This window comes from Heptranchias perlo, chromosome 4 (genome assembly GCF_035084215.1).
Source record: "Heptranchias perlo isolate sHepPer1 chromosome 4, sHepPer1.hap1, whole genome shotgun sequence".
Taxonomy (NCBI): Eukaryota; Metazoa; Chordata; class Chondrichthyes; order Hexanchiformes; family Hexanchidae; genus Heptranchias; species Heptranchias perlo.
In genome coordinates this window covers 136,302,361-136,323,603 of record NC_090328.1, presented here as the reverse complement: position 1 = coordinate 136,323,603, position 21,243 = coordinate 136,302,361, and the positions used below count along the sequence as shown (strand labels likewise).

Sequence of the window (21,243 nt, the reverse complement as noted above, 5' to 3'; positions counted from 1 at the left end):
TCACCTCTGGGTCCTTCCACGGCGTCACCGGTGACAAGTCTAGGGTGTCTCAATTGTCTGCACATAAGTGTATAACACAGGTGACGGATGGGTTGTTTGCCAAGGCATCCGATTGCATGAACTTCCCCCGCGACATCAGCCAGAATGAGCGAGCATTGGGTTTTGCTTCTCTGGCTGGCTTCCCACGGGTGCAAAGTGCAATCGATTGCGCATTTGTGGCAATCTGAGGACCACCACATAAACCAGGAGTTATCAACCAAAAGGGCTATCACTCCATCAATGCACAGCAGGTGTGCAACCACAGGAAGAGATTTCTGCAAGTGTACGCCAGATTCGCTGGCAGCTGTCATGATTCCTTCAATAAGGTACTGCATAGTAGACTCATGACTATGGTGAATATGCAGTCAGGGGACAAGTAGCAGAATAGATAGCAAGCTGGCTGCAAAACAGAAAGCAGAGAGTAGGGGTTAAAGGTAGTAACTCAAACTGGCAAAAGGTGGGAAGAGGTGTTCCACAAGGATCGGTGCTGGGACCACTGATGTTCACTATTTACATAAACGATTTGGACTCGGAAGTACATTTCAAGATTTGCGACGACACCAAATTGGGGGATATAGTTAATACTGAGGACTGCGACAAAATACAGGAAGACATTAATAAACTTGCACAATGGGTGTGTAATTGGCATATGAATTTTAATATAAATAAGTGTGAGGTGGTACATTTTGACAGGGAAAATGAGCCACATATTCCTTGGAAAATAAGAGTAAATGGGGTGGAGGAGCAGAAGGATCTGGGGATACAGATATACAAATCACAAAAGTAGCAAAGGAGGTAATAAGGCCATAAAAAAAGCAAACCAAGCACTGGGGTTCATTTCTAGAGGGAATTAAAAAGCAGAGAAGTTATGTTAAACATGTATAGTACCTTGGTTAGACCACACTTGGAGTACTGTGAACAGTTCTGGTCTCCATATTATAAAAAGGATATAGAGGCACTGGAGAAAGTACAAAAAAAGATTTACAAGGATGATACCAGAAATGAGAGTTATACCTATCAGAAAAGATTGAACAGGTTGGGGCTCTTTCTCTGAGGGGTGACCTGATACAGGTCTTTAAGATTATGAACGAATTTGATAGGGTAGACGTAGAGAAGATGTTTCCACTTGTGGGGGAGACTGAAACTAGAGGCCATAAATATAAGATAGTCACTAATAAATCCAATAGGGAATTCAGGAGAAATTTCTTTACCCAGGGAATGGCTAGGCTGTGGAGCTCGCTACCACAAGGAGTAGTTGAGGCGACTAGCATGGATGCATTTAAGGGGAAGCTACATGAGGGAGAAAAGAATAGAAGGATATGTTGATAGGGTTAGATGAAATAAGGAGGGAGGAGGTTCGAGAGGAGCATAAACACCACATGAACCTGCTGGGCTGAATGGCCTGTTTCTGTGCAGTACATTCTATGTAATTCAACGATGGCCCCTCGGGTTCAACATCTGTGTCCAGCTGAGCAGAGCTTGGAGAGCAATGTGCCCTCTGTCGTGGACTCTCCACTGCCCCCTGCCACTAGTGTCTGCTCGTGCTCACTTGTGAGTTGTAAATCACCAGGTGACAACCCAACTATCTGGCTAACAGGACCCCCACCAAAGTGCCAGTATCTGCACTGGTGCTTGGCTGTATGTACTGTGATGGTGCACCCTCTGGAGGAATCGATGTCTTTCATCTCGCCACATTCTTCTTGAGAGCTTAAGGCACTGGAAGGTAACAGAAAGCGATATTAATTACTTATCGGCGAAGTGACAATCTTGCCAATCACCATATTGAGGTCTGTCAGAGTTCAGTCATTGATGAAATAAAATCATCACGTGTGTGAAGAATGCTAAAGTTCTGTCACCAGTCGTCTGAGAGTTCCCAGTCTCTCCATGTCTGATGGATAGGGATGCAGCTGTCCCATCTATTTCCATGGCCTCCTCCTTCACATCGTTAGCTGGACTATCTGTGGTGGTCCACCTGCAGTCCTCGACCTCTCTCTTGCGTTCTCCTACAAGGGGACAAAGAACAGACCTGTGAATGACTAAAGGTGGACTATTGACCCGATGGATGCATTGCTTTGGGTGAGGCTGACTATGAAATAGATGCATCACATAGTATCAGGATTGGGGTGAGTGGCAGTGCATTAATGAGGTGAGCAAGTGCACAGAGTGAAGGATAATTGATACTGAAACTTAACTGGGTGTGAGGAGTGATGTGATGGAGTAGGCATGCCAACACAGAGTGAGGGGAGGGGGGTGTTGCACAACACAGGATGCGGGTGAATCAGCAAATGTACTTACTTTACCTGACCTAGTTAGGTCATTAAAACGCTTCTTGCACTGCAGCCAAGATCTGGGCACCATGCTCCTGCTGCTGACCTCTTCTGCCAACTCCCGACGTGCCTTCTTGGTGGCAGAACCAGATTTCTTCCTCTGATCACTTGGGTAGATGACCTCCCTCCTGCTTCTCACAGCACCCAGCAGTACTTCAAGTGATGCATCCGAGAACCTGGATGCTGCCTTTCCTCTAAGTGCATCCATGGCTCCACTTCCTTTCTCCTCCAAAATCCATTTTTGCATTGGCTCTTTAAATAGTGGACTCCAGATCGCGTCCTTGCGGGTGCACAGTACGCCTGCTGCGCAGCTTGGAGACGCAAAGCCCGTTAGTAAAATTAACTGCCTTCAATTTAGTTGCAATCGCAGATTCTGACGCGCTCACTTTACTTCCAGGCTTCCCATGCTGAATCCCTGGCTCCAGGTAAAAATCATGCCCCAAATGTCAGAGATAATCCCTCCTTCACAATGTATGTTTGGTTGAGGTTTGTCTATCCGCCCTCCCTAACCACTCAGACCCCATTCTTCAATCCAATTGGTCACTTATGAGTAGAGGGAGGCAGAGGGGTGTGTTTGGAGGATGTGGCTGTTAATTAGACACTGGGGGGAGAGGGGAGGTAGGGTCGGTCAGAGCTTCCCAATGATTTTACTCCCAGGTTGCTCGCATCGGTGTTTGGGAGATTAATCTTTAATTCTGAGAGACCAGGAGAATCCAGGAGGGTTAGCACCCTATGAGCAGCCCCCCTCAATTGTTGCCTTCAACTGGAGCAGCAGCAGTAGACTGCCCTACTCCTTGTGGCAGGGCAGGCTGCTGCTCCTTCTCTTCATGCAACTAGATTAAAGCGGCAAGAACAGCACCCATCATAAACTGTATGCACATCGAGGATGTGCAAGCAGAATAAATGCAGAAAAAAGCCATCGCAAACTCTCTTGTAGAAATCCATAAAACACAATAACAAACAGATACCTATGATCAGTGTGCTTACAGATGAGTGCCCTATTAAATACTACTTCCAATGACCCTTAGCAACCAATCCTGTCAGGTTTTACTCAGTGAGTTAAGCGCTGGGCAGGACTTTTGTTCTGATGCGTTAAAATCACATTGGGATCTTAATCAGATCATAGGACCCTGATTCTTGTGGCACTCACCTGCTTCTGGCAGGCACCTCAAAAGCCTAAAAAATTGCCTGGTTAATATGACAATGGGGCGGTAAGTCTCCCGATGCAATTTTTATTCCGCTACTTCCCCATTCCCGTTTGGTGAGGGAGTTAAAAATCCCCCGTTCAATTTCATTTAACTGCTCCAACTAGCTATTTTCTATTCTGTCCAGCAGAGGTCAGTGACACCTAAGCAGCGACAAAAACCCTAGTTGCCATTTGGAGACATTTCAGTTTGCGCAGTTCAACTGCAAAAAATTCATGTACAGTACACAAAACAAAATCAACAGAGCAGTAATTTTATAAAAACACTCACAAAAAGATGATGGCGTGTAACATTTCAGATTATTGAAAAAAAAGCAATGGTCTGAAGAGTGAAAAAAATGGATTTCCTCTCCCTCTCCCATCCTTTCTCTCTCTCCCTCCCTCCAACATCTGCCTCCTCCCCCTTTCCTCAAAATGGTTCAATTACCTCCCATCCCCTAACTCTGTTTGACCTGAATACTGCACGTGGTCTTGATTCCCATGTGCAACACCACATCAACTAGTATATTATAAGTAATATATATATATAGTGCCGTGTTTCCTGAGGGAACTACTTGAGGGGGTTTAATAATAAATTGCTGAAACACCCTCTTGCATTTTATGATGCATGTGGCCAAATGAAATATGACAGGCAATCCCAATATGCAGAGTGGGTCTGCAAAATGCACAATATCCATGGTAGATTTAGCCCTTTTGCAGATCATGATCCAGTTCTGTTCAATCAGGGGCAAGTGCAGGTGTGTAGAAGTTCTCAAACTCTCTCACATCCTCCAACAGATTTTAGGCAATGCTCAGTTCCACCCATACAGATAAGCTGGGTGAAGTAAATCCCCTGTAATATTTTTAATTTCCTTTTTTATAACTTATTACTAAAGAATACAGAATGCAAAGCAGAACATATTTCCTCCTATTCCCCTTCACGCAATTGATGTATGATCTCAGCAACCCTCTAGACAAACTAGCCAGTAGTTCACAATATTCTTGGATGACAAAGCTGGGTAAAAGATAGATATCAATATAACCTCTGTTACTTGAATAGATAAGAGTATCTCTTGTGTTGTCAACAGTTCAAGACGTCCATTCCAACAAGAACTTTCATATTTAGGGATATTGGAAAACAAGTTAGACTTCCATTTTGACCAGAAGGATCGAGTTACACGTGACCCTCAGTAAAACTGAGCTCTGCTCAGGCTCCTGTTCATCTGTGGGTTGAACTGCTGCATCATTTTTCTCCTGAATGATCCACATATCCATTCCATTATTGCTCTCGTTTGCATAGCCCAATAGTAGAGCTTTCAGAATTGAGCAAATCCGAGGTACGAGATTCTCAGTTACAAATCAGCCACAAAGATAAACATGGTGCATACTCACAAACTGCTCCTGTCACATTGCTGATAGGAGAAGGCATGCCTAAGGCTTTTATTTTCTCCCAGCACGAGTCACTTGATAGCAATCAATAAAAGGGAACCTTTTCTTCCTATCTCACTGGTGTTGAGGTCAATTGTGGCACTGTAACTGCTACCCTGATGGAGATCAGTTAACTGTGACCTTGTGGTCTATATAGCTGAGTGCTCTACTGGATAGTTTCACTAGGTCATCTAGGGAACTCCGTCTGTGTGTAATTCTAGTTCACAGATCCAAGATTCCAAGTACTGATATTTTTCAGTTATCATTAGTGGTCAAATCACATCTGCTAATAATTATGGAAAGAAGCACTTTCATCCAATCACCCATCAGAAATCACTCGAAGGAGTCTCACATCAGGAAGGAAGAATGTTGGCTGTTGTACCAAGTGGTGCTCCATTCACTGTAGAGACCCACTTCAGTGATAAAAAGCACAGAGAAGAAAAAAAGAGCGAGACTCCAATTTTAATTCAGGGTGGGAATTGGGCAGGTGAAGGCTGTGCAGTGCGGAAAACCCCCCTGATGTCACCAGCGTGAGACCTGGCTGATTTTAACTCCCAGCCATCGATTGCTTGCCCAAAGCCAGCGGGTGGAAGCACATTGTTAGGTGGAAGGAGGCTGCTGCTGGTAGGACCGAAGGTAAAGTCCCCGGCACTCAAGTAAGTCGGGGGGAGGGGGATCCAGGAGGGCCTTGCGAGGTGGGGGGGGGTGGGGGGGAGTCCAGAGCAGGGGAAGCCTAAACTTTCCTGATCCTCCTGGACGCACAAGTCAAAAAAAGTAACAAAAACTTCTCTCTCCGGGCCTCTTTTGGCCCCGGCTCCTCTTCCTGCTACACTGGCCTAGCGGAAAACATACAACTGCTTCCACGCTCAGGTTCATGGTTAAAATAGCAATCATGCCCCGGTGACATCATCAGAGCTCAATCAGGAGAATCATGGAAGTATTAAAGAGTGGGTGCATGCCAGGAAACTCCAGAGTCGGCAGCATATGGAATATCAAAGACATGGAGAATGTGGCAAGTGGGATCGCAGATGCAGATGAAGGGAGCTGTTCATAATGAAAGTGCCCACCCCCTCCCTCATGCTGCCCTTCTCCTTGATCTTGCGATCTTTCCAGTTGTTAATTACTGGATATATTTACTACAATTTAACTGATTCATATCATTTATTGGTTGTACTACCTGTGCTGGATACATACACTCAATTATACAATATATTTTCATCAAGGCTTGCTTATACTATTATTGTCATTATGTAACTATTCATTAGTTTTACAACTGCATCCTTCTGATTGCTCACAGGCAGTCTTATTGAACTAATTATAATTACCTTGAATTCTTATTTTGCATCGGCTGGATCATCTTGGGTATTCATATTTATACTATACTGCGGCTCCATTCTCAGAAAAAGGTCTCAGACAGATCGTCTTTTATTGGTGTGCGGCATCTTTCACTTGACTGCATGATCCTTTATCACTAATTGCTATGTCTTTCTTCTGAACAGTTTTTTAAAAATGATAACATGTCTGCTTGAGGCAGCCTAAAAAGATGGCATTCTGCTGGATTTGGGAAGATGTGAGACAGGGACAGTCACTGGGTGGTTTGGGTTAAAAGTTTGGAGAGATATGAATAATTGCTTCATAAAATATATATCTGAAAGTACAACTATAGGTACTTCAAAAAGCTTCATAAAGATACTTTCTTGAACACCCAATTAAAGTTTGGGGAGGGTGATTATTTATTTTATTGCTCTCACATGCGAACAGGACGAGATTAAAAAAGGCAGGGAGTAAGTAACAGTAATGAGACTTGTCAGGCACACCATGTAGAATTGGATTCTTGAAAAGCTGCAGGCAAAGAATTCACCAACTAAGGCGAAGCCAACAACTTTTTTTTGGCAGAGGACAGAGACTGCTTGAACAGATATTCATAACAGAATCATTGGAATGAAAGAAAATTCATGTTAAAAAGGAATATAAAAATAATCCATTGGAATGTAAAATGAGTGGGGGTCTACTTAAGAAAGTTAATACTGGCACTCTGAACAGGAAATGTATGGTGTTGCAGTCCTACATGAGCTAAACCTGCCAAAAGCAGAAGAAATTAATAAAAGGGATAGGTAAATTAATGACGGCATCTTATTAAAATTCATATAGAGGGTTACATTTTTTTAGGAAACCCATATATTAATTATAGAGTGCAAAGTGATGATGGTCACAGTACAAATAGCCTTGGGCCCAAACTGAATGTTGGCAATAACACTGAATTAATACCTGGGAAGAGGTAACATATCTTGTTACAGTTCCCTGAAGGCTTCTGGATAGCTGGGGGGGGGGGGGGAAAGAGAGGAAGAGACTTTATAATGGTGATTGACCCACTTCTAGAAGGAATGCTCAGGCTTTTTTAGACAGCAAAGGGAATAATTTTGTTGTGGAGATAGGCTCATCCAAATATTTGGAGACCATGGACCCTGAAGAAAAAACTACCAATGTTGTTCCCTCCCTTCCAGCACCTTGAATTAAGAGTGTTAAATCAATAAGTCATTAACAAAATGGGAAGTCAATTTTCAACTTTAGTATTGTGGGTTTGCAGTCACCAGGATCTAGGCTAAGATTGCAAAAATTTATTCCAGGTAGAATCCCTCTAACCAGTTGTGAGAGGAGACTTTATCCTCTCATGGTCTGGGATGGAGTTGAACCTAGCTGCCAGTGGTGAAACAACAGTAAAGGGTTTTGTACGTGAGCTTTATTATAAAGGTGGTAGGTTATAAATTCCTCTTCTAGCTCCATGGGATAGATCTGGGCAGGTGAAACTTTCACTTACCCCTTGGAGGTACCCCTAACCTTGTCCCAAATCCTAAGCATGGGTAGCCATGTCATTTTCAGCACTACTGTTGTGCATGCCTCAGCCTGGGGAGGAGGGATTTTGTTGGGGTACCCTTCAAAAGAGGGCCAAGGGCTGGCTGTGCCAGGTGAAGAGATTTTAAATATAGTTGCAAGGTTGTCATTTAAAATTTGACACTTTTTCAACAGCAAATCAATCACAGTGTGATTGATAAATTATACTGGGCCTCATTTCTGCCAAGTTCAAGTCCTGGCATGTTAGTATGCCTGCTTCATGCCATCAGTCATAGAAACAGGAGCAGGCCATTCAGCCCTTTGAGCCTATTTCACCATTCAGTTATATCATGGCTGATCTGTACCTCAGTTCCACTTATCCACGGTTGCTTCACATCCCTTACGTAATAAAAATCTATCAATTACATGCTTGAAAATTTCAATTGACCCAGCATCCAGTCTCTTGGGGGAGTGAATTCCAGATTTCCACTATCCATTGTGTGAAAAAGTGCTTCCTGGTTTCACTCCTAAATGGCCAAGCTCTAATTTTAAGATTATGCTCTCTTGTTCTGGAGTCCCCCCACCAGAGGTAATAGTTTCTCTGTATCTACCCTATCGAATCCCTTAATCACTTTAAATACCTCGACTAGTTCACCCCTCAGCCTTCTAAACTCAAGGGAATACAACCCAAGTTTATGCAGCCTGTCTTCATAATTTAACCCTTTAAATCCTGTTTTTCACTTGCACCTGTGTGGAAGAGGGTGGATGAAAGAAGCACCAGCCCAATGAAATTCTGTTCCATCACCGGCCCAAATCCCTGCCCCACCCACCTTTACTGGGTGGCCACAGATCAGGAGTGCGGGGCTAAAGTTGAGGAGCAATCCCCTTACATACTAAAACAGAGGCTGTAACCTCTCTCACTCTGTGTATAGATGAAATAATATTTCCTTCAGGCCCCATAAGTGCCCGTGAAGTGGCTCGGTATCACACTTGACACCCCTGCTCCATGCAACACTCTCCACCCCAGAACCCCAATGGTGCAGGGGAGGATCCCCGCAGAGAGAGCCTTCCATTGGGAGCCTCCACCAAGGAAGATGAGAGCGAGCAAGTGAAGTATGTGCAGGAGCAGCCCATACAGGAAACACCTCCATGCAGAATGGAATGGCATGGAGGGGATTTCCAAGGGACAGCTCAAGTTGTGAGGCGTTGGTTCTTGAGGAAGGTTTTGGGGCCTCGTGCCGATGAGAAATTTCGTCTGACCGGGGATAAGATTGGATAGGATCACTCCAAGCGCTTGAGCCTCACCACTAATTAGATGATGAGGCATCTGGCTATTTTAGTACACTCAGGAATGCAGTTCCTTGTAATGAGTATTATTCTGAGTTTTTACATGGCTCGTCCACAGTCCAATCAGTCAGGGAATGGGCCAAAAACGAATGGTAGTCACAAAAGACGCAGGGGCCACAGAATTTAACCAAGTGTATGAATGCTCAACGGATGCAGCCGGTCAATTAGTAAAGGCAATGGAATCATCCCATACCCGAACCATCATGGGGTTCTAGTCAAATGCCTTGACTATGGGCCTCATCAAATGTTACCTGTAAGCCCACATAATCTCTCTCCATTTCAGGTTCTACTTCTTTCATGTCTTGAATTTTTTTTAAATTCATTCACGGGATGTGGGCGTCGCTGGCAAGGCCGGCATTTATTGCCCATCCCTAATTGCCCTCGAGAAGGTGGTGCTGAGCCGCCTTCTTGAACCGCTGCAGTCCGTGTGGTGACGGTTCTCCCACAGTGCTGTTAGGAAGGGAGTTCCAGGATTTTGACCCAGCGACAATGAAGGAACGGCGATATATTTCCAAGTCGGGATGGTGTGTGACTTGGAGGGGAACGTGCAGGTGGTGTTGTTCCCATGCGCCTGCTGCTCTTGTCCTTCTAGGTGGTAGAGGTCGCGGGTTTAGGAGGTGCTGTCGAAGAAGCCTTGGCGAGTTGCTGCAGTGCATTCTGTGGATGGTGCACACTGCAGCTACAGTGCGCCGGTGGTGAAGGGAGTGAATGTTTAGGGTGGTGGATGGGGTGCCAATCAAGCGGGCTGCTTTATCTTGGATGGTGTCGAGCTTCGAGTGTTGTTGGAGCTGCACTCATCCAGGCAAGTGGAGAGTATTCCATCACACTCCTGACTTGTGCCTTGTCGATGGTGGAAAGGCTTTGGGGAGTCAGGAGGTGAATCACTCGCCGCAGAATACCCAGCCTCTGACCTGCTCTCGTAGCCACAGTATTTATATGGCTGGTCCAGTTAAGTTTCTGGTCAATGGTGACCCCCAGGATGTTGATGGTGGGGGATTCCGCGATGGTAATGCCGTTGAATGTCAAGGGGAGATGGTTAGACTCTCTCTTGTTGGAGATGGTCATTGCCTGGCACTTATCTGGCGCGAATGTTACTTGCCACTTATCAGCCCAAGCCTGGATGTTGTCCAGGTCTTGCTGCATGCAGGCTCGGACTGCTTCATTATCTGAGGGGTTGCGAATGGAACTGAACACTGTGCAGTCATCAGCGAACATCCCCATTTCTGACCTTATGATGGAGGGAAGGTCATTGATGAAGCAGCTGAAGATGGTTGGGCCTAGGACACTGCCCTGAGGAACTCCTGCAGCAATGCCCTGGGGCTGAGATGATTGGCCTCCAACAACCACTACCATCTTCCTTTGTGCTAGGTATGACTCCAGCCACTGGAGAGTTTTCCCCCTGATTCCCATTGACTTCAATTTTACTAGGGCTCCTTGGTGCCACACTCGGTCAAATGCTGCCTTGATGTCAAGGGCAGTCACTCTCACCTCACCTCTGGAATTCAGCTCTTTTGTCCATGTTTGGACCAAGGCTATAATGAGGTCTGGAGCCGAGTGGTCCTGGCGGAACCCAAACTGATCATCAGTGAGCAGGTTATTGGTGAGTAAGTGCCGCTTGATAGCACTGTCGACGACACCTTCCATCACTTTGCTGATGATTGAGAGTAGACTGATGGGGCGGTAATTGGCCGGATTGGATTTGTCCTGCTTTTTGTGGACAGGACATACTTGGGCAATTTTCCACATTGCCGGGTAGATGCCAGTGTTGTAGCTGTACTGGAACAGCTTGGCTAGAGGCGCAGCTAGTTCTGGAACACAAGTCTTCAGCACTACAGCTGGGATGTTGTCAGGGCCCATAGCCTTTGCTGTATCCAGTGCACTCAGCCGTTTCTTGATATCACGTGGAGTGAATCGAATTGGCTGAAGACTGGCTTCCGTGATGGTGGGGATATCGGGAGGAGGCTGAAATGGATCATTCACTCGGCACTTCTGGCTGAAGATGGTTGCAAACGCTTCAGCCTTGTCTTTTGCACTCACGTGCTGGACTCCGCCATCATTGAGAATGGGGATGTTTGCAGAGCCTCCTCCTCCCGTTAGTTGTTTAATTGTCCACCACCATTCACGACTGGATGTGGCAGAACTGCAGAGCTTTGATCTGATCCGTTGGTTGTGGAATCGCTTAGCTCTGTCCATAGCATGTTGCTTCCGCTGTTTAGTATGCATGTAGTCCTGAGTTGTCGCTTCACCAGGTTGGCACCTCATTTTTAGGTACGCCTGGTGCTGCTCCTGGCATGCTCTTCTACACTCCTCATTGAATCGTTTGTTATATATTGTTAAGCTATGAATGATGAGTGTTTCCTTCCGGGCTATGTCTTCGAAGAGATACCCAACATCATCTCCTGCCTTGTCATCTCCAACGGGGCGTGCAATTGAATCATTAGCAGCGGTTGGACTAAATAGGGATAACGCTAGTCTATTGGTAATTGAGATATGATACCAATTGGGTAAATAAAATGATCAAAAGCAAAATACTGCAGATGCTGGAAATCTGAAATAAAAACAGAAACTGCTGGAGAAGCTCAGCAAGTGAGGCAGCATCTGTGGAGAAACAGGTCGAAGACCTTTTGTCAGAACTGGAAGATGTTAAAAGAGTTAAAGTTTTTGAGCAAGTACAGAGCCAGGGGGAAGGGAGGAAAGGAAAAAAACAAAAAGGGAAGGTCTCTGATAGGGTGGAGGGCACAAGTGATCAAATGACAAAAGGGATGATGGTGCAAGGCAGGTGGTATTGGGACAGGTTCAGAAACAAAAGATTGATCAGGAGTAGCTGTAAATGGCAGCAGCAGAACCATTACCAGCACTAGCTGACTGAAAAAATGGAAGCAGTGGTTATGATCTTAAGTTACTGAAATCAATGTTGTAAAGTGCCTAAATGAGGTGCTGTTCCTAAAATGCTCAACTTAGGATAAATGTCTGCATATAGGAAGGAGCTGGTGATGCTGGGTCCAGATCTAATTTGTAGAGTAGTAAGAACATTTATCACTCGGTGCTTCTGGCACAAGCATCCTAAACAGGGATGTTTTATTTCACCCTGGCCTGGTCCAGGATAAATCATTTTTGGTTGTCCATGGAGCTTTTAGTGTGGGATACGATCACTTATTTCCTGCAGGGAAATAGTCAACAAGGACCCCGGTTTCCGCTGGGTTCTATAAAAGTCGTTTTAGCCAACGAAATTGCAATAACGTTGTTGCCAGCAGGACTATGAGGCACGACTCACTGTTATCAATAACCCAGCAGATCATAGCTACTGTGACTACTTCAGTCCGAAGAGAATAATTACGGTTGAGCATATATGAGTCCATCTTGAAGGGATTTTTAAAGATTTAGAAACGCTATCATTGACAATTATCTAATTAGTACAGATCCCAGTTAAACTGGATGACCAGGTCAGCACTGGACATTTGTTCTTTCCATCCTCAGTATTGTTCCTGCCTATGTTTTTTAAATTTCTCTTTACTCTCTGTAGTGTTTCTGGGGACACGAGCAGTGGAGAAAGATGATAATAAAAATTCTCACTTTACTTTTTCCAACTGCACGCTTTTCCTTCACTTTGAAAGCTAGACAGTTGGTCACCTTCAATCAGTAACTTCGATAATAGAAAACTGGATACTAAATGCCCGGTTTTTAATTTTTTTTAAAAAAGAACGCGTTGACCGACAACGGCGTTGTTAATAGCGGTTTGTGTGTTGGTATTAGCGGTTTGTGTGTCGGTGTTAGCGGTTTCCACTATTGACAACACGTTGCCAACTGCGGTTTCTAACCCTAGCACCTACTGCTGACTCCTGACCCTAACTTGACTAATAACAAAGCACTGTCAATAATAAAAAAAAAAGGTTTCTAACCCTAACCAGGAGGCCCAAAGTCTAAATCTTAACCCCTAAAGGCACTCGGTGTCAATAATCACTCGAACACCAGCCCAACCCCTTGAAGTAAACGTGACTGTTTAAAAACCAACCTGCGCAAAAAGTCTCCCCCCCCCCGATTTCTCATCCTCCCATTACCAGTTTCTCTTTTCCACTGGGAAACTCCATCTTTTATTTTCTCTTCCCCGTGTTTGTTCTCTCCTTTATATTCATTTTAATCTCTCCAGGCGTTGTATTTGCGTCTTTCTGCCTTTTGTCCATCTCCCTCCCTGACCTTTTCACCCCGCCTTTGATTTAACGGCTGGATTTGAATATAACGGTTTTTTTTATTCCACCGGGCACAGCCCTGGATGGCGAACCTCACGCATGCGCACCCCGCCAGCATTGCTGCGCAGGCGCTGAACGGTGCGACTGGTTTCTCGCCGAGCTGAAGCCAACAGCGCAAGATGACGGGTAATTTAACGGCATTCTCCGTAAAAAAAAATACTTTAAACTGTCTGAAATTAACCGGTGCTTGTACACGTTTGGCGGCCGCTGGGACAATTTACGAGAGGGGAGGGGAGGAGAGGGGAGTGGCGAATGAGAAGCAACAGACTTTTCCCGGGATCGGCGTTACAAAGACCCTCCAAGAAGAATCTGGATCAGTAGAGCCTCCTCCTCCTGTACTTGAAGTTGTAGAATCGTCATCCTCCTAAACCCTCTTCTCAGCTAATGTGATGCGGCAAAGTCTTCCTTCCTCCCCAATAACTTATCTTCAGTTAGATCCCAGTGTTTTAACCCTTCACTCCGTACGTATCCTCAGCCAATACCTTAAACCTGCAGAGCTGGCTGCTCTTCTCAGCCACAGCAGTGCTGGGGAGTCCTCCTGCACCGCCCAGTATTTATCCTCAATTAGAGCTAACGCTGCAGATCCACCACTGGAGCTGAGGCTGCACCTCCCAACCATCTTCAGTTAAGGCTGGAGCTGCACTACCACCTACCCTCAACCAGTGAAGAACCCGTACCACAACCCCAACCAAAAAGGCCTCTTAATCAGAGTCATATGGGTGTTAAAGGCCCATCTACCATCTTGGTAGATGTTATTGATCCCAAAGTACTGAAAGAATAGAGGAAGGATTTACAGTGTCAATGGCTGTTGGGCATGAGGTGAAACAATACTGGTCAAGTTAAAATCTGATTATTCAGACATCTTGTTTATTGTTACTAGATTTAAAATATTAACTAAATATTTATGTCTTAACTAGTTATGCTCACATGAGTTATCTAATGTCTGTTAACATTTAAATTGCTGGGAAATTCCAGGCTTCCTGGTCGAAACAGAGAAAGAAAGAACTTGCATGAATACGGACATCTTGAATTATTTTTGAAGTGCAGTCACATTTGTTGTTTAGGTAAATACAGCAGCTGATTGCAGTCTAATAAACAGCAAATGATATGAATGACCAGTTAACCCAAAACTTCCATCCTTCATGGATTATCTTCTCGTTCTCTCTTCCCCCTTTTATTATTTTAATTTTTACATTTTAATCTAATGTAATTTGTCTTTTTGATTTAAAAGAATGAATTTTAAAAACTGCTGCTACTTGTCTTTCTCTACCTTTATGGATCCCACTAATCGTTTCAGAGATGGAAGCTAAATTTTAAAAAAAGTTTTGATTGACTACAATTTGGTCCTCAAGGCAATAATCTGATGATACTGTTGGCGGAGATGGCTCACCAGGGGAAGGTGGCAGTGGCCAGGTTCATGGCACCGTGGCTGGCTCTGCTGCACAGGAGGGCAGGAAAAAGAGTGGCAGAGCTATAGTGATAGGGGACTCGATTGTAAGGGGAATAGACAGGCGTTTCTGCGGACGCAACCGAGACTCCAGGATGGTATGTTGCCTCCCTGGTGCAAGGGTCAAGGATGTCTCGGAGCGGCTGCAGGACATTCTGGAGGGGGAGGGTGAACAGCCAGTTGTCGTGGTGCATATAGGCACCAACGATATAGGTAAAAAACAGGATGAGGTCCTACAAGCTGAATTTAGGGAGTTAGGAGTTAAACTAAAGAGTAGGACCTCAAAGGTAGTAATCTCAGGATTGCTACCAGTGCCACGGGTTAGTCAGAGTAGGAATGACAGGATAGCTAAGATGAATACGTGGCTTGAGAGATGGTGCAAGCTGGAGGGATTCAAATTCCTGGGCCATTGGAACCGGTTCTGGGGGAGGTGGGACCAGTACAAATTGGACGGTCTGCATCTGGGCAGGACTGGAACCAATGTCCTAGGGGGAGTGTTTGCCAGTGCTGTTGGGGAGGGTTTAAACTAATGTGGCAGGGGGATGGGAACCGATGCAGGAAGTCAGTGGGAAATAAAGTGGTGACAGAAACAAAAGGCAGTAAGGGAGAGTGTACAGAACATGACCGGACAGATGGTCTGAGAAAGCAGGGCAAAGACCAAGGGAAGTCTAGATTAAACTGCATTTATTTCAATGCAAGAAGTCTGATGGGCAAGGCAGATGAACTCAGGGCATGGATGGGTACATGGGACTGGGATGTTATAGCTATTACTGAAACATGGCTAAGGGAGAGGCAGGACTGGCAGCTCAATGTTCCAGGGTACAGATGCTATAGGAAAGATAGAGCAGGAGGTAAGAGAGGAGGGGGAGTTGCGTTCTTGATTAGGGAGAACATCACGGCAGTAGTGAGAGGGGATATATCCGAGGGTTCGCCCACTGAGTCCATATGGGTAGAACTGAAAAATAAGAAGGGAGAGATCACTTTGATAGGATTGTACTACAGACCCCCAAATAGTCAACGGGAAATTGAGGAGCAAATATGTAAGGAGATTACAGACAGCTGCAAGAAAAATAGGGTGGTAATAGTAGGGGACTTTAACTTTCCCAACATTGACTGGGACAGCCATAGCATTAGGGGCTTGGATGGAGAGAAATTTGTTGAGTGTATTCAGGAGGAATTTCTCATTCAGTATGTGGATGGCCCGACTAGAGAGGGGGCAAAACTTGACCTCCTCTTGGGAAATAAGGAAGGGCAGGTGACAGAAGTGTTAGTGAGGGATCACTTTGGGACCAGTGATCATAATTCCATTAGTTTTAAGATAGCTATGGAGAAGGATAGGTCTGGCCCAAAAGTTAAAATTCTAAATTGGGGAAAGGCCAATTTTGATGGTATTAGACAGGAACTTTCAGAAGTTGATTGGGAGAGTCTGTTGGCAGGCAAAGGGACGTCTGGTAAGTGGGAGGCTTTCAAAAGTGTGTTAACCAGGGTTCAGGGTAAGCACATTCCTTATAAAGTGAAGGGCAAGGCTGGTAGAAGTAGGGAACCTTGGATGACTCGGGAGATTGAGGCACTAGTCAAAAATAAGAAGGAGGCATATGACATGCATAGGCAGCTGGGATCAAGTGGATCCCTTGAAGAGTATAGAGATTGCCGGAGTAGAGTTAAGAGAGAAATCAGGAGGGCAAAAAGGGGACATGAGATTGCTTTGGCAGATCAGGCAAAGGTGAATCCAAAGAGCTTCTACAAATACATAAAGGGCAAAAGGGTAACTAGGGAGAGAGTAGGGCCTCTTAAGGATCAACAAGGTCATCTATGTGCGGAACCACAAGAGATGGGTGAGATCCTGAATGAATATTTCACATCGGTATTTACGGTTGAGAAAGGCATGGATGTTAGGGAACTTGGGGAAATAAATAGTGATCTCTTGAGGAGTGTACATATTACAGAGAGGGAGGTGCTGGAAGTCTTAACGCGCATCAAGGTAGATAAATCTCCGGGACCTGATGAAATGTATCCCAGGACGTTATGGGAGGTTAGGGAGGAAATTGCGGGTCCCCTAGCAGAGATATTTGAATCATCCACCGCTACAGGTGAGGTGCCTGAAGATTGGAGGGTAGCAAATGTTGTGCCTTTGTTTAAGAAGGGCGGCAGGGAAAAGCCTGGGAACTACAGACCAGTGAGCTTGACATCTGTAGTGGGTAAGTTGTTAGAGGGTATTCTGAGGGACAGGATCTACAGGCATTTGGAGAGGCAGGGACTAATTAGGAACAGTCAGCATGGTTTTGTGAGAGGAAAATCATGTCTCACGAATTTGATTGAGTTTTTTGAAGGGGTAACCAAGAAGATAGATGAGGGCTGTGCAGTAGACGTGGTCTACATGGACTTCAGCAAAGCATTTGACAAGGTACCGCATGGTAGGTTGTTACATAAGGTTAAATCTCATGGGATCCAAGGTGAGGTAGCCAATTGGATACAAAATTGGCTTGACGACAGAAGACAGAGGGTGGTTGTCGAGGGTTGTTTTTCAAACTGGATGCCTGTGTCCAGCGGTGTGCCTCAGGGATCGGTGCTGGGTCCGCTGTTATTTGTTATTTATATTAATGATTTGGATGAGAATTTAGGAGGCATGGTTAGTAAGTTTGCAGATGACACCAAGATTGGTGGCATTGTGGACAGTGAAGAAGGTTATCTAGGATTGCAACGGGATCTTGATAAATTGGGCCAGTGGGCCGATGAATGGCAGATGGAGTTTAATTTAGATAAATGTGAGGTGATGCATTTTGGTAGATCGAATCGGGCCAGGACCTACTCCGTTAATGGTAGGGCGTTGGGGAGAGTTATAGAACAAAGAGATCTAGGAGTACAGATTCATAGCTCCTTGAAAGTGGAGTCACAGGTGGATAGGGTGGTGAAGAAGGCATTCAGCATGCTTGGTTTCATTGGTCAGAACATTGAATGCAGGAGTTGGGATGTCTTGTTGAAGTTGTACAGGGCATTGGTGAGGCCACACTTGGAGTACTGTGTACAGTTCTGGTCACCCTATTATAGAAAGGATATTATTAAACTAGAAACAGTGCAGAAAAGATTTACTAGGATGCTACCGGGACTTGATGGTTTGACTTACAGGGAGAGGTTAGACAGACTGGGACTTTATTCCCTGGAGAGTAGGAGGTTAAGGGGTGATCTTATAGAAGTCTATAAAATAATGAGGGGCATAGATAAGGTCGATAGTCAAAATCTTTTCCCAAAGGTAGGGGAGTCTATAACGAGGGGGCACAGATTTAAGGTGAGAGGGGAGAGATACAAAAGGGTCCAGAGGGGCAATTTTTTCACTCAAAGGGTGGTGAGTGTCTGGAACGAGCTGCCAGAGGCAGTAGTAGAGGCGGGTACAATTTTGTCTTTTAAAAAGCATTTGGACAGTTACATGGGTAAGATGGGTATCGAGGGATATGGGCCAAGTGCAGGCAATTGGGACTAGCTTAGTGGTATAAACTGGGCGACATGGACATGTTGGGCCGAAGGGCCTGTTTCCATGTTGTAACTTCTATGATTCTATGATCTATGACCTGGGAACAATCTTTGCTGCAAGACTGGGCAAATTGGAGAAGTCTTCAGTGGAAAGTTGGTACCTTGGGCTATAATCAATCTACCAGTCAAATGGTATAGAGTTTGTCTGAACTGAGACCAAATATCTGGTGCCAAAAAATCAGATATAAGCTGTAGCTTGGATGAATCTAAAATGGCCTCCCAGTCTTATAACCAGCATTGGCCAACCCTATTATCCCTGCATCTAGGGAGAAGAGTTGCTCACTAAACCTCTGTGGGTGAAGTCGAGATTTTGAAAAGTTATTTGAAATCCAAGGTCTTGGTTTGAAAGTCCCACCTTAGTTTGACAACCCAGTTGGCTAATTTAAAATCATACATGACAATGTTAAAGATTTCCTTTGAAAGTTTGATTTTAGATGGCAGAGGCGTTCAGGTTCTCAAAGCTCTGTCTTGAGGAGCTGTTTTCTTGCCTGTTATGTTTTCAACTTTCTTGTAGTCCCAACTGAGTGGAACATAGTAGAAAACACATCTGCTGATGAGATCAATGTCCTACCTTGGAAATTATAGAGTATTCCCAATGTTAATTGTGTACAATCTTAAGGGAACAATACTGGATGAGAAGTTGTTACAACAACTGGTTACCCAGCAGTAATTTGACTTCAAAGCAAAATCTTGTGACATACTCCATCTTATGGCTCAGAAATGGAACAATTCTGTCAGTGCTCAACTCAGAGTCAGAAATGTGTCCTTGTATTCTCCCCAGAGTACTTGATAGCATCAGAGATACTTGCTTCATTGGGCAGCTGCCTCTTGTGCATTTAGTGAAGTTTTAAATTTGATATGTGACTTCCTCGGAGGTCATAAACATTAAGTTGTAATAACTGGATGTTTTACAGTATCTGCTCTATGTCCCCTCTGAACTAAGATGATTCCTACACAAAGTGGCTGGGCTGTCGACCTCTATGTAGTTGACCAGAGGAGCATGTGTAGTTGCTATGGAACCAAGTAGCCTTCCACATTTATCTGTGTTTTCATCAATGACACAGTGAATGTTTCTGAAAGTGATGATCTTCTTGCTGATTATACTATTTTCTATTGAATGTTTAATTCTCCATCAGAAAGGTAAGCACATACTGAATTGATGCAGGTAGATAGACAAGATTGGACAGTGGACAAATGGAGTGTTACTTCAGGACTGAGAAAATATCAATGACTCTTAAGAAAGTTTGACAGTCGTATTTCCCATCCAAAACTCTTCTGCAAAGATACAAAGCTCTTTTCGGTTACGAAAGTCTTGGTTTATTAGTTTGGTAAATCCCAACTATGCAATGTTGGGGTGAGTAAGTGGTGAAAATGCCTGGAAATTTTACAGAGTCCTCATCAAGAAAGCTGAATCATATTTTAGTGTTCTATGAAGATTAGATCCATCCATTGATGAAATATTGCAGCCCTGCTTGGCAGGCTGCAGAGAAATTCTTATTCCTGATGTCCATATAATTGAGACCACTAGACAGTGGAGATAACATATTCCATGCTGAAGTCCAGCATCTACAGTGTATGGGAGTGGTGGCTAGGCTGTTGACCTATATGTAGTTCATGACCAGAGGAGCATCACAAGTTTATGACACCAAGTAGCCGTCCACATTTATGCATGAATATGAGCTGCGGGTGCCTAGAAATCTAAAATAATTTTGCAGAATATCAACGGTGAAGCTTTACACACAGCTTCAGTTGTTTGGCATAATCTCCCAGACACAGTCCCTTATTTGCAGAAATTCAGATGTACAGTTAACTGCCACTTGTTGAATTGGTTTGTTGGAACATGCATTAGGCCATAGAAAAGCTGTAGTCCTGAATTACTGTATATAGATTTTTCTGTGCTATAAATACCCATCAATGTCAAATTCACAAGACATCTATCCTTGGAGTTGCATCTGGCTACTACCTATAATAATGCATTTAAAATTTACTTTTGGACTATGATGAATTTAGAGAATTAATGTAACTAGTGTAATGATGGTCTCTTGGTGTTAAAGCAAGACATTAATTTTATGATGGGACTGAATTTCCAACTCTTAGTAATTATGACAGCTCTAAGCAACACTACAATTTCCAGACCACATAAACTGTACCACTTATGTAGACAAACGTTAAATTGTAGATTTTTTTAATTTAGAACAGTGCTGGACGATGCTAAGGTGCACTTAGTATACAATGTAAATATGAATGATTAGACCAATAAAAGGGAAACAGTAAACTACATTTCTTTGGAGTGTGATATGACTTCTGACCTATTGCAATATGAACTGCTAAGTTTACCAGTATTGCCTGTCCCTACTTTAAAGCAAATCAGCAATTCCCCTAAAAAGAAGAAAGTAATTAATCTAAGGATTTGCAGTGCCTAATTAGGAAAGAGTCCTTTTTTTTTGTGATCAGGCAGGCAGCTGTCTCATCAAATCCTTATTTTAAATTATAATCTTTTGCTGTAAATGAGCATTGGAAATACATTTCAATTGTGCAAGGTTTAATGCAGAAGAGCAATTTTTTCTATGAATAAAATAAGTCAGCACTTCATGCGTATAGCCAACAACCTGTAGCTACAGAATCTAATTCTGCTGGTAATTCTTTTGGATTAAACTAGTTTATCTGTGGTATTGCTCACAGACAGCCTGGGATCTGGATCTGGATCCTGGTTGTAATATTTAGATGGCTGCCTAGGCCACTTGGATAATTTCTGTGGGGATGAGTAGAAGGAGGACGTAGTTCTTGAAGTCAATCAGAGATTAATTGCATAAGGGAAGCTTGCAGATTGTCAGGTGTTCGTAATTTTTTATAAATGCAAGTTTT

The 21,243-nt window shown here is 44.1% G+C and overlaps 1 protein-coding gene and 1 long non-coding RNA gene across 11 annotated transcripts in view; one reads left to right on the top strand and one right to left on the bottom strand.

The window, feature by feature from the left end:
• Positions 1 to 676: 676 nt before the first annotated feature.
• On the bottom strand, positions 677 to 13,370 carry LOC137320619 (uncharacterized). Of its 2 annotated transcripts, none has more exons than XR_010962611.1 (2): positions 13,215 to 13,370; positions 677 to 2,042 (listed from the first exon to the last, which is right to left on the bottom strand). It is a non-coding gene; the product is annotated as an uncharacterized lncRNA (long non-coding RNA). The 2 variants fall into 2 exon arrangements; XR_010962612.1 differs by lacking the exon at positions 13,215 to 13,370 and adding an exon at positions 2,335 to 3,388.
• Positions 13,371 to 13,452: 82 nt separating this feature from the next.
• The window catches only part of LOC137321295 (multiple PDZ domain protein), a 326,443-nt gene continuing 318,652 nt past the window's right edge, over positions 13,453 to 21,243 (top strand). For all 9 annotated transcript variants that reach the window (XM_067983665.1, XM_067983664.1, XM_067983660.1 and 6 more), the window contains exon 1: positions 13,453 to 13,529. The gene's annotated coding sequence lies outside the window, so the exon portion shown is untranslated. The remainder of the gene's footprint in view (positions 13,530 to 21,243) is intronic.